Here is a 14,447-nt window from a genome sequence, read left to right on the forward strand (position 1 = left end):
ACAACATGTTTTAACAAGCCCCCCAGGGGCCGTTGGAGCTCACCCACCCGTGAGAGCCACTTCCCGCAGCTTAATGGTGAGGACATGGGCTCTGGTCCTCACTAGCTGTGTCACCTCGATGTGGTTCTTACCCTGTCAGGCCTCTGTTTTCTCATCTGCAAAATGGGCATAATAACCATACCTACCTCACGGTATATTTTCAAGGATTAAGTGAACTAATGTCTACACAGTCACTGGAACTTGAAATAAACACTGGCGCCTAGCTAGCACCCAACAAATAGCTGTGAAACTAAAAGAGGGGCTCTGCCTGGCCCAGGGAGGTTAGCACCAACGCGGCCTGGCGCGTCGCTGCCGTATGACTGTCGATGAAGTGAACACACAGAAAATCTTCCGCTGCCTTCCAGGCCCTGGTCCAAGGCAAAGCTCAGGTCTGAGAGGCCTCGAAGGATGTGAGTGGGGTGGGTGTGTGGCAGGGCTGTCCCCCAAGACGTTCAGGGAAAGGGAAGCTCCAGACCCTTATCTCTGGAGAAGTAGCTGCATAGCCAGGTCCCTCTCTCCCAAGGAGCTGCTAACACCTTTCTCTGGTTCCATTTTTAGTTTCTTGGAAAGCACTGACCTTCCCTATCCTGGGCCCCTCCCGTAAGCCCCCACCCAGGATCTGAGCACCAGAGGCTCCAGGCATCTTGAGCGCGGTCCAAGGCTGGCAGATAAGAAATGCCCCTTGTATCTGCCAAGCCTGAAACCACACACACCCAGGGCTGGGCGTTCCACCTCTGGCTGGCATCTTACAGAAATGCACATTGGAGCTCGAAAGAATGGGAGTGCAAGGGGCCTGGCCACAGCAATGCTGTGGTCATAAAAGACTGGAGACGACCCGTGTGCCGGGCAATCTGGAGGCAGCGAGGTGAATTACAGCACAGCCATACCATAACCCAGGTTTTATGGGCTGATAGAAAGACGAAGTGCAGGGCAGTAAAAGCAAGGAGCAGGTCTGGATATAGAGTATGCCCCCATTTGTACAATATAAGTGAGAAAACACAGTATGTATTTCCATGTACTGTCCACGCGGAGCATCTTTGAAAAGGGGTACGAGAAACTGATCACAGGGATTGCCTCCAGGGAGGGCAATGGGAGGCTGGGGATGGCGTGGGAGGGAAGCCGACTTTCTCCTGCAAAGCCTTTGGATGCTTTGAATTTTTGTTTACATCTCCTGCAAAGACTTTGGATGCTTTGAATTTTTGTTTACATCATGTGCATGCATTATTCTTGTGGTTGGGTTTTTCGGTTTGTTTTTGTTTTTTCCCAAAGGAAGAAAGAGAAGAAAGAAGCTTTCTTTCTTAAACTAGCTTGCTGGAGGGATAGCCCATGTTGCTCACTGTGTGAGAGACTCAGGTTAAAATCAGTTAGGGCTCTGGATTCAGACAGAATGGGTTCAAATCTTGGCTGCACTGCTTTGTAGTGATCTCGGGAAAGTTGTCTAACCTCCACAAGCCTTGGTTTTCTGCCCTGTAAAATGGCCTGTTATTGAGATGATATATTTGTATCGATATGGTGTTGATATTAATAATAGTTCCTGCCTTCTAAGCTTGTTGGCTTAAGTGAGGCGGTGCACAGACATGCCTGAGAAAGTGCCCGGTGGGGCACAAGCCCCCAGTGTTACAAGGGTTCCCATGGCTGTGGGAGGTGGTTGGGAAGAGATCTTTATGCCTATTTGCAGATGGGTAAGTAGAGACGCAAAGTAGCAATGTCCAGGGCAAGAGGCCTGGTTGGGGCACCTGGTGCCCTGGACCCGTTAGTCACCTGCTGTGTGACTCCCTTCCCTCAGTTGGAAAGGCTCTCTGAGCAGTCGTGAGAGAGTAAGGCCTGGTGGGAGAGTGAGGTCCAGGCACGGCTGAGCCTGCTTCCAGACCCAGGACCTGATTGATCCCCTGGGGTCTTGTTCAGTGGAAGCAGACTCTGACCCACGAGATGCTGGTGGGGCCTGCAGTTCTGCATTTCCAAGAGCTCCCTGGAGAGGTGGATGCCGCTGGTCTAAGGACCACGCTTGGAGTAGCCAGGGCTCGAATCTTGATCTGGGTCTCGGTTTACAAATGTGTACGTACGTGTAAAAATTCACAAAGCTGTACACTTTACTGTATGTAGGTTGTATATACCTCGATGAAAAAAAACCACACACACACACACACACACACGCGCGCACACACACACGATCGATTGTGGGTGCCACATGGACAGGGAATTAAACTGCATTAAATAACATTCAGAAAAAAATTCAGCCCAAAAATGGTCTCAAGAGGAACTCAGAAAGGTTAAGGAACCCCGGCCTGGCCTTGGCCACCCACAGGGCCCCTCAGCCCTCCGCCTTCCATACCCCACCGCGTTACCCTTCCCATCCACCCTTCCCACCAGGTGCTGGGGGGAGGGGAGCGCCTTACACCCAGCAGCCTCGCCTTTCTCAGGAAATGTGTGTGGTCCCCGGGCTGAGAGACAAAGCCACCCTCTTAGTAGCTTAGCCCCAGGAGGAGGAAGGGGAGAATTTCCTTAGGAGGGTTTCCAAGAAGTTGGATTACTGCTGTGGAGGGAGTGCACGGCTCAAGGCGGCTGATAACTGCCTTCTGGAAGGGCCCAGACAAGCCCTGCTTTGCTTAGTGAGGCCCAGGCAGGGGTGATTCTGCAGCAGGGCCCACTCTCCCGCTGTCCACCCCCACCCCTTGCTGTCGGAGACCCCCAGGGCTTTCTGCCCAGCCCACCTGCCCCTACCCTTGGCCGCTCTCGCTGTGTCCTGCCCGGCTCCTCCAGACCCCACTGCCTCTCTCTATTCCTTCATTTCCCCACTGAGTCTCTGGTCCCCCAGGGCCACGGAGCTGAGGGGTGCCGAGTGTGGGCTCTGGAACCGGTGTGTGAGGTCAGAATCACTCCACACTGACCTGCTGTATGACCGTGGGCCGCTACCTAACTTCTCTGTGCCCTGATTTTCTTGCCTGTTAAAAGCGACCTCGTGGGGACGTTTGTGAGAACGAAATGTGCAAATATTTTAATATTAAAATTTTAAGACTTCCCTGGTGGCACAGTGGTTAAGAATCCGCCTGCCAATGCAGGGGACATGGGTTCGAGCCCTGGTCCAGGAAGATCCCATATGCCTCGGAGCAACTAAACCCGTGAGCCACAACTACTGAGCCCACGTGCCACAACTACTGAAGCCCATGCATCTAGAGCCCGTGCTCTGCAACAAGAGAAGCCACTGCAATAAGAAGGCCGTGCACCGCAACGAAGAGTAGCCCCCGCTCACTGCAACTAGAGAAAGCCCGCGCGCAGCAACGAAGACCCAACACAGCCAAAAATAAATAAATAAATAAATTTTTAAAAAAATGTACAAAGTATGGAGTTTTGAAGAAACCAACTAATATCTACCATTTTCATCCCTTCCTGAAAGGAAAAATATTCACTGTGCATATGTGCATACACACACACACACGTGCACACACGCACGCACACAAGGAAGCTCATAATGTCAAATGCAAGCTAGTCCTAGGGAATAATTAAAGTGATCAGCGCTTGCACGGCGCCAGGTCTGAACTCACTGAGGTGCAGCCCCAGGAGCCAGACACGTCGTTTCCATCTGGGAAGTGGATGCTGCGGGACATGAAGGGATGTGCCTGAGGTCACAGAGCTCTTAGGTGGCAGATACATGACTCTAGCCCACGGGGGCCAGCTCTCCACCTGTGCTTTGCACCCCTAGGCCAGTGGTCCCCAACTTCAGGCATCAGTGAGAACGTGCATTCCTAACAAGTCCCCAGGTGACGCTGGCCCGGGGATCACCCTCTGGGAACCACTAGTCTTTGTCGTACTGTCCCTGTGGTTAGCTTTAACTCTAGGAAACACCTGCTAACTTGTTCTGCTTTTCTCCTTTTGTTTTGAAGATGTTGTCAGGGGTCAGACCTAGTCTGGGAGCCAGCACATGGTACCCTCAGTGGGGCCAGGATGCCAGATTTGGGCTGCCCCCCTACCACCAGGGCTCAGTGGTCCCATCTGACAAATAGGACTATTGTGACCCTCTCTGTCTCTCTCCAGGGGGCAGGGGAGTAAGGAGGGGAACCAGGAGATGATTGGTAAGGAATCCTTTTTACCAGGCGCCCTCAGATGAAAGTTAGCATTTACTGAGCATTCACAGTGTGCCAGACACGGTTTTATGTATTTAGTTATCAAACATTTATTGAGAGCTCTCTAGGTTCCAGGCAGGCACTGCTCTGAGGTTTTATGTTTATCAACTCACTTAATTTCCATTATGAGAAGGATAATGGACTAGCTTATCCTCATTTTACAGGTGAAGAAATGGAGGGACAGAGAGGGTAAGTTACTTGCCTGAGGTCTCACAGCAAGTAAGAGGTAAGGTCAGGATTCCAAGCCAGGCTTGAAGGCTCCAGAATCTGTCCCTTGTCCCACCTGTGGTCTTGGTAACCATAGCCCAGATCAGGGCTGGACTGTGGGGAGGGCTCTGCCTGGTACTAACCCTGGCTTACTGGGTGTAGTGGGTTAAACAGTGTCCCCCAAAGAGATAGGTCTGTGTCCTAAACCCCAGAACCTGTGAATGTGAACTTATTTGGGGAGCGGGGAAGGTCTTTGCAAATGTAATTAAGGATCTGGAGATGAGACCCTCCTGGATGTAGGGTGGGCCCTAAATCCATCACCAGGTGTCCCTATAAGAGAAAGGCAGAGGGAGGTTTGAGACACACAGACATGGGGGTGGGGAGCGGGGAATGGGGTGGGCGGGGGCCATAAGAAGATGGAGGCAGAGACTGGAATCATGCAGCCACCTTGATTTGAGACTTCTGGCCTCCAGAACTGTGAGCGAATAAATTTCTATTGTTTTAAGCCATCAAGTTCATTCGTTACAGCAGCCCTAGGAAACTGATATGCTGGGTAACCCTGGGCAAGTCCCCTTCCCTCTCTGGGCCTCTCTATCCTCACCTCAGCTTCCACCGTGCAGCTGCCAGGTCCCCTGCTCACTGGCCCCTGACGCCAGCTGCCCAGGGACCCCTTCAGGACCTGTGGGGAGTGTGGCGGGCCGGGGAGCCTCCCCTGGGACAGCACTGGGTGGGCCCCGGTGGGTTTGTGCCTAGACCTGTCTCCCATGCAGACAGGCGAGGCTGGGGTCAGTAGATTGGGCTCCGCTGCTGACCTTGGTGACTTGGACAAGACACCACGACCCTCAGGGCCTCAGTTTCCTCTTCTGTGAGATGAGAGCCCTCTGGCCTCCTTCAGTCACTGGGAGCATTCACAGGGCTCCTCTTGTAAACATGGCCAGCCCTCGTCTGCCACAAATGTCGTTCTTGTTCCTTTAATGAGCTTTTACTGAGCACCTACTGCCTGCTTGGCTGGCCATGCAACCCCTCTCAAGGACAAGGGTTCTTGTTATGATTATAATTATCTCAACTTTAGTAACCAGGGAGACTGAGGTCCAGAGAGGGTAAATCCTTTGTGGAAGGCACCAAGCCAGCAGAGAGAGAGAGCCAGGACCCCAGCCCAGGTCTCCCCCACTTCTGAGCAGCAATGATTGCTGGAGGGGGCTTCCTGGTGGGTGGGGCTGGTGAGAGCTGACCACTTGGATGGGTGGTGGTTTGTGGTGACAGGAGTGTGTGTGCCTCGCACGTGCCTGCCTATGACCGTCTCTGCATGTACCTGTATGAGGGGTGTGTGTGTGTGTTCACATGTGCATGTGCATACACATGTATGTGCCTGTGTGTGTGTGTGTGTGAGAGAGAGTTTTGCTTTCGCATTCAGTGCTGCTCAGAGGCCCCAATTCCTGTAAACCTCTTGGTCTGGTTTCCAGCAGACATCGTACAGCAGCGGTGGTGAGCACCAAGACCTCGGCTTGGTCTGATTTGTGGCTTCCTATTCTCACTCCTCTGGCTGCAGTGGGTGGAGGGGATGTAAATGAGGGCAGGACATCTGTCCCCACTGCCAGCTGCAGGCTCGCCGGCTGTGGCATCTGTGGCATGAAGCCAACTGTAAGAGTCCGAGGAAAGTCACACATTACCTAGGCTGGCCAGGGCACAGCTGCCTCAGGAAATGTGGGTGCATCTTGGGACCCCTTCTCAGGGGTCACCCGGGTCCAACTGGCCAGAGTGAATGACTGGTGAAGAAATCCACTATCAGCATATCCAGCCATATGGCCCTGGGCTTCAGTTTCCCCTCCTGTAAAAGAGGGGTAGTAAGTCCTCCGTGCAGGGGAACATGCAGTCATTCATGCATCTATCGGTGAGACCTTGGAGACTCAGCCACGAATGGGACAGTCCTCGTGGGCGCCAGCCTCTTCATACACCCATACGTGCTGCCCTGAGTGAGCGCAGAGGCCTGAGCACGGACGTATCAAAGAGCAGTTGCTTCCCCCGCCACTTCTGTCCCACCTGGAAATAAAACACTGGCTAACCGGCGTTATGTTGGAGTGGCCGGATGAGTGAGTCGTCCTTTGTTAATCCTGCACCTACCCACATGTGGTGGGTACTTTTATTTTCAACCCATTTTGCAGATGAAGAAACTGAATCCCATTTAAGAACTTGCTCAGGATCCCCTGCTGGGAGGTGGTGAAGCGGGAATTCTAATCAAGTAGGGACTGGCTTTAGAGCTGCTGCCCCAGATAGCCCTTCAGAGGCCTCCGTAGAAGGGGGTGGGGCTTCCACTCAGTCCCAGGAGGAGGGAGAGCCCTCAGGCAGGAGGAAGCGGCTGGAGGAAGGGAGAAAGCAAAGGTGAGGGGGTGGGACCGAGCGTGAGCATGGCGTGTCGGGGGAGAGAGTGGGAAGAGCGCCTTGTGGGGCAGCGTGAGGTGGGGATGAGGATGGAGAAGCCAGAAGGTCGGCGCACAGTGGTCCTTGAATGCCCCCGTGAGCACTCTAGGCTTTTCGGGGTGTGTGTGGGGGGGAGCGGGTGATGGGGGTCACAGGGGGAAGGGCAGAGTCAGTTCCTGGCTGGGTGACTTGCTCACATCGTCCTTGTTTCAGTCACCCAGTTGCTCAAGCTCCAAACCAGACCATCATCCTTGACTCCTCTCTTTGTCACCCCTTATCGGGCCACCAGGGGTTGGGCTGAAACCAGCCACTTCCCCTCATCTCCTCGTACCTCCTGCCCAAGCCTCGGCATCTCCAGTTACTGCAGGCCTCCTGGCTGATCTCCCTGCGCCTCTGCCCCGGCAGCATCTGCGAACAATGGCAATCAGAGCACACCTCTCTTTCCCTCACTCTCTCAACCCTCCAGAGAATCCCTGTTGCATTTAGAACAAAACGTGAGTCTCTGCCTGATCAGGCAGATGCATACACATCACCCAGACACATACACGGCCTCTATCTCCTCACCCTTCACGAAGCTATAAATTTAATAAACTCAGAGTCCTCGTCTGTTTTGTTTACTCCTGCGTCCCTCTGCCTGGCATATAGCAGGCATTTGGTGAATACTTGTTTTTTATTTGTTCGTTTGTCTTTGTTTGGCTGCGGCTGGCGGCATGTGGGATCTTAGTTCCCTGACCAGGGATCGAACCCATGCCCCCTGCAGTGGAAGCTCAGAGTCTTAACCACCAGACCGCCAGGGAAGTCCCAGGTGCATACCTGAAGTGGAGAAATGAGTAAAGAGATCAGACTCAGTCTTTCTGTCTGTAAAGTGGGGCCTCATCAGAGCTCCCTGACAGGGAGATGTGGCTCAGAGGTAATGCTTGCGCACAGCCGGAGTTCTCCCCTCGTCCAAGGGCTCCCTGGAAGGAAGGGCTGTCCTGAGAGCTCCTGGACTGGCACTGCCCAGTCCAGCCGGCTCTCTGCTGCTGGCTCTCCGCCCACAGGTCCCTGAGAATGGCTGAGGGCTTGGCCCCCAGAGCCCCAGCCCCAGGCTCATGCAAACTCTGTCTCCCAGCCCAGCGGCTGTGGCACCCTAATACAGCCTTTTTAAAAGAAACTTTTGGGGTTGACTCATACTTCCTTTGTTCCCAGCTGGGTTCACTCAAGAGTGTTGCTGTTTTGCAAGGCTGAGGTTTGACTCTGCTGTCTGCCTCAGTGACCCTGTAATGAGGATCATGCCCCTCCTCGAAAACCTCAGTCTCAAGACAGTTGGGAAACAACTCTTTCTGGCACTTGGGGCATTCCGGTTTGGAGAAACTGCTTTGAGGCTTCTGCGGGCAGTATTCATGTCCACCCCTTTGCCTCCCAGCCTAAGACTGCCTGAAACCCAGCAGAAAAAGTCACCTGCTGCCCCTGGAGGGCCATTTTAATATCACATGTCCCCTACTTTCCCTTCCTACCCCACAGAATAAGGCATTCCTATTCCCTGTCTTGCTCAGAAGTTTTTTTTTTCTGTGCAAATGTGCACAGTGGTGCTCAGCCTTGATTTTCTAGAATAGTTCTACTTTCACAGAATTGTGATCCTTTTGGGAAAGGGGTTCCTTACAGTGCAATATATTGGCCCAGGTTTCTTGTTTACAGCCCTGGGAGACTTTTCATGTAAATCAGGTCACACCATTCAGGGAGGAAGGAAACCTGGACTAGGCTTTGTGTCCCTGGTTTTGGTTTGAAAAATATGTTCTTTGAAGCCACACGTATACTGATCAGAGGTTGTCCTTGACAAAGGAGAAAAGGTCGGCTAGAGCTTCTAGGTAATAACCACTCCCTTTTGGGGGTAATGTTTAACCCATTCTATCACATCTGCCCAGGGAAAGGACTCAAGCTTTGGAGGCAGACTGACTCAGGGTCAGCCTCCTACTGGCTGTGTGGCCTTGGGTAAATTACTTCACCTCTCTGAGGCCTGGCTTCCTTGGGGTAGATTTAGGGCACAGTTATCCCTAGATACTTTTTTTTTCTTGTTTGAAACTTCTTAAAAAATAAAGATGAAATTCGCATAGCATAAAATTAACCATTTTAAAGTGAACAATTCAATGGTATTTAGCACATTCACAATGGTGTACAACCACCACCTTTATCTAGTTCCAAAACATTTTCAGCAGCCCAAAATGAGACACTGTACCCATTAGCAATCACTCTCCCCACTCCTTCAGTACTTTTAAGCATTAATTTGCATAATGCCGGACTTTCCTGGGTCTCCTAGGCTGAGTCCCTTGAAGAAGAAATGGTGTTTTCCAGCTGGGCCACAGCCAGTGACAACAGGCAACCTGCTGTCAATTTCATGGAGTTGCCTATCCTGGGGCTAGGATTCTGCTTTGGGTGTGTATGTGTGTGTGTACAGTTCTTTGAATTTTAACACAGATAGACACGGTGTGATGTAACTACCACCACAGCCAGCACACAAAATAATTCTAGCACCCCGAAAGTTCCCCCCTCATGCCCCTTTCTAGTCAGCCCCCTCCACCTCCTCCAGCCCCTGGCAACCACTCATCTGTTTTCTGTCCCTATAGTTTTAGCCATTCAAGAACGTCGTATAAATGGAATCCTACAGTATGTGAACTTTTGAGTCTGGCTTCCTTTGCCCAATGTAATGGATTTGAATTCGTCCAAGTTGCTGTGTGTCTTAGTTGTCCATTCCTGATTATGGCTGAGTGGTGTTTTGTGGTGTGGATGTACTGCAGCTTGCTTCCCCATTCACCTGTTGAATGACATCTGGGTTGTCTACAGTTTGGGGCAATCATGAATAGACTGCCATAAACATCCGTGTTTTTGTGCGAACCTAAGTTTTCATTTCTCTAGGCTAGAATCTCAGGAGTAGGAACGCTGGGTTGTAAGGTGAGTGCGTGTGATTCTTCTACGTTTGACCCTGGGTAAGTTAAACCACACTGGGCCTCAGTCTCTCACATCTGTAAAATGGGCATAATAACACTGCTGCCTCATCAGGTTATTGTGAGGATGAAATGCAATGACGTACATAAGGCATAGAGTAAATGTTCTAGCTCTTTTGGGGGTGTGTGGTCATCCATGTTTTTGGCCAACTTTTCACCTTCAGTGGGGGGGTTACCAGCCAATGTTGGCATGAGAGCTGAGATGTGAGGATTTCCTTGGGACCAGAAGATTTCCCTTCTGGGGCCAGATGTTGAATTCCTGGGGAATTCATTTTCAAGTCTGGCTGCAGACAGAGGTCCTATCTGCAGGAGAGCTGTGAGTTAGGATGACGTAGCTCCTTAAATCCACAGAAGGGGAAACTGAAACTCAGAGAGGGATGGAGTCTTGCCCAAGGCCACCCAGCCAGCCTGCGGCAGAGAAGGACCTGGCCCCAGGGCTCCTGATGTGCCAGCCCAGTGTAACCCCACCTTGATTCCAGGGCCCAGTGTTTGATAAATGAGTGAATGAGTGAGTGAGAGCAGTGTAACAGGTGTGAGCACAGGCTCTGCAGCCAGCCTTCCAGGTTTTCACATATAGCTCTTCCTCTTATAGAACTGTGTGACTTGAGCATGCGTCTTGACCTTGCTGAAGCTCAATTTATTTTTTTTTAATTTTTAAAAAAAATATATTTATTTATTTAATTTATTTATTTTTGGCTGCATTGGGTCTTTGTTGCTGCGCGGGCTTTCTCTAGTTGCGGAGAGCGGGGACTACTCTTCGTTGCGGTGCGCGGGCTTCTCATTGCGGTGGCTTCTCTTGATGTGGAGCACGGGCTCTAGGCGCGCGGGCTTCAGTAGTTGTGGCACGCGGGCTCTAGAGTGCAGGCTCAGTAGTTGTGGCGCATGGGCTTTGTCGGTCCGCGGCAAGTGGGATCTTCCTGGACCAGGACTCGAACCCATGTCCCCTGCATTGGCAGGCAGATTCTTAACCACTGCGCCACCAGGGAAGCCCCTAATTTATTTTTTTGAAGTATAGTTAATTCACAATGTGTGCTAGTTTCTGGTGTACAGCAAAGTGATTCAGTTTATATATATATATATATATATATTCTTTTTAATATTCTTTTCTATTCGGTTTATCACAGGATATTGCATATAGTTCCCTGTGCTGTACAGCAGGACCTGGCTGTTGATCCATTCCCTATATCCTAGTTTGCATTTGCTAGTCCCCAACTCCTAATCCACCCCTCCCCCCTGCCCCTTGGCAACCGCAAGTCTGTTCTCTATGTCTATGAGTCTGTTTCTGTTTCTGAGGTAAGTTCATCTGTGTCATTTTTTAAGATTCCACATATAAATGATATCATATGGTATTTGTCTTTTTCTTACTTCACTTAGTATGGTAATCTGTAGGTCCATCCATTGTTGCTACAAATGGCATTATTTCATTTTTTATGGCTGAGTAATATTCCATTATATATATATATCTATATCTATACACACACACACACACACACACACACATATATACATATATACACACACACACACACATATATATATACAACATTTTCTTTATCCATTCATCTGTTGATGGACATTTAGGTTGCTTCCATGTCTTGGCTATTGTCAATAGTACTGCATTGAACATAGGGGTGCATGTATCTTTTTGAATTATAGTTTCGTTCAGATATATGCCCAGAAGTGGGATTGCTGGATCATATGGCAACTCTATTTTTAGTTTTTTGAGGAACCTCCATATTGTTTTCCATAGTGGCTGCACCAATTTACATTCCCACCAACAATGTAGGAGGTGAACCTCAATTTCTTTATCTATAAAATGGGCATAATGATTGTGTCTACCAAATACAGTCATCAAGAGGCTTAAGTGAGTTAAGTATGCAAAGGCTCGTAACAGTGCCAGGCACACAGTAAGTGTCAATAAAAGCCAACTTTCTTAATGAAGGAATTAATGACAGGAACATGGCAGGGTTGCAAATAGACTTCAGGGCATTGATGGATCTGCCAGAGACAGAGCAGATCTGCTTCTCAGTGGTCTGTGATTTATTGAAAAGTCAAGGAAAACGTGGGTCAAGTCATGCCCAGGGCCCTGTGGCCAGCAGCTGAGAGCGCCCTGCCTTCTACTACTCAGAGCTGCACTGTCTAGCACGGCAGCCACTAGCCACATGAGATGACTGAGCACTTGAACTGTGGCTAATGTGAGTTGAGATGGGCTGTCAGTGTCAATACACTGTGGATTTCAAAGACTCAGTATGTGCAAAGGTCCTGAGGCAGGAGGGTGCCTGGCGTATTTGAGGCACAGCAGGGAGGCAAGTGGGGTTGGGGTGGAGGAAACGGAGAGAAAGAGAGAGGAGATGAAGGCAGAGAGGTGACCTTGTGGTGTCTGTTCCTGTGTCTGTCCCCCCACTTGAATGTTGCTCCTTTGTGGCAGGGGCTGGGTCTGCCTTCTAGGTCTTTGTAACTCCAGAGGTCAGCACAGTGCCTGCCATATAGTAAGTGCCTATTATATGCCTGGTGAATGAATGAATGCATGTCAGTGGGAACTGAATGTAGCTGAGCTGAACTGAGCAGCCAGGAGGGAGAGGACAAATTGCCCGTTGCAGTGGCGACTGTGGTGTGTGCCTGGATCCACCTTCTGGACTGAGGCGCTCACTCCTCGGCTGCTGAGAAAGTTTGTGGCTGGCTGATGGGACCCACCTGAGTCCCTCTCTGGAAATGACCCAAAGTCATACATACCACTCCAATGACGGGCCTATGTGGAGTACAAAGGCCCAGCCCTCTTTCCCCAGGTAGGACACCCCTGTGGGGCTGTTCCAGCTGGACCAGCATTCATTCATTCAACAAATATGTATTGAACAACTACTATGTCCCAGACATTGTTTTGGGGTCCAGCAGCAACTCCAGACAGACCAGGACTGTTTGTTTGAGGGATGTTGGCAATCAGGTTTTCAGACTTCACCAAGACCAACTCATCTCCCAGCCCCACCATTGCCAGCCCCACCCCCTGCCGCTGTGGCCAGGTGATCTGACTCTGCTTCAGCTCCCTGGGCTGGCCCGTAGAGGCCCTTAGAGGGTGTGAGCTTATGTTGGGGGGCGGTAAGAGAGCAGACCCAGGAAGCTCAGGGCTCTGGAGTCAGACAGATCCAGGCTCAAATTCTAGCTTAGTGCTTTTTTTACATTTCCCTGATGACTAATGACATTGAGCATCTATTCGTGTGCCTATTGGCCACTTGTATATCTTCTTTGGAGAAAATTCAAGTCCTTTGCCCTTTTTTTTTTTTAAATATATTTACTTATTTTGGGTGTGTTGGGTCTTCGTTTCTGTGCGAGGGCTTTCTCTAGTTCTGGCGAGCGGGGGCCACTCTTCATCGCGGTGCGCGGGCCTCTCACTGTCGCGGCCTCTCCTGTTGCAGAGCACAGGCTCCAGACGCGCAGGCTCAGTAGTTGTGGCTCACGGGCCTAGCCGCTCTGCGGCATGTGGGATCTTCCCAGACCAGGGCTCGAACCTGTGTCCCCTGCATTGGCAGGCAGATTCTCAACCACCGCGCCACCAGGGAAGCCCCCTTTGCCCATTTTTAAATCGAGTTGTCTTTTTGTTACTGAGTTGCAAGTGTTCTTGAATATATTCTGGATACTGGACTTTCATCAGATATACGGTTTGTAAATATTTTCTCCCATTCTGTAGATTGTCTTTTCTTTCTTTATAATGTCCTTTGATGTGTCTTTATAATGTACTTTGATGTGCAAACATTTTTAATTTTGATGAAGTCCAGTTTGTTTTTTTCTTTTCTTGCTTGTGCTTTTGGTACCATTTCCAAGAATCTATCACCATATCCAAGGTCATGAAAATCTATCCCTATGTTTTCTTCTAAGAGTCTTATAGTTTTAGCTCTTATATGTAGGTCTTTGATCCGTGTTGTGTATGGTATGAGGTAGGGGTCTAACTTCCATCTTTTGCATGTTGTTCCAGCACATTTACTGAACAGACTATTTTTTCCTCACTGAATGATCTGGTCGACCCTTGTCAAAAAGCAGCTGGTCCTAGGTATATGAGTTTATGTCTGGACCCTCAGTTCCATTCCTTTGATCTATGTCTCTCCTGTCAGTACCACATGGGTTTGATTGCTTTAGGCTTAGTGCCTTCTTGAGCCTCAGTTTCCTCCTCTGTAAAGTAGGGGTGGAGGTAGGTCCCCGGCAGGGGTTTGTGGATGAAATGAGCTGATTTAGATATAGCAGCTGGCACCGTGCCTGGCCTGTAGTGGTCGTGGCAGAAGCAGTTGCTTTTATTATTATTATTAGCCTGGAAGGATGGTTCTTACTTTCAAAATGTGGGTTGTGCTTCGGGGCTCCTCCAGGAAGCTGGAAAGCGGCTGGCCACCTTGAGTGTGCAGTGGAGAGCAGACATCACCTTTGCTTCACAGGGCCCGGGAGTACCGGTCATCATGCACTAAGGCATGAAACTCCACCTCTTCCTCCTGATCTCCTCTGAGCCCAGCCCAGAGCTAGCCTGCACTGCGGCTTCTATGGCTGGGGCCTGTGGAAAGGAGGACCTCATGCTCTGGCGTGGAGTCATGAAAAAGGGGTGCCAGAGACCAAGAAGCGACCAGAGACGGTCCTGAGACCGTCTGGTGATATTCTGTGATGAAGGAATAGGAAGCATGCTGGTCACTGGGTGGGGGCTGGG

This window comes from Balaenoptera physalus (genome assembly GCF_965194825.1).
Source record: "Balaenoptera physalus genome assembly, chromosome: 16".
NCBI lineage: Eukaryota > Metazoa > Chordata > Mammalia > Artiodactyla > Balaenopteridae > Balaenoptera > Balaenoptera physalus.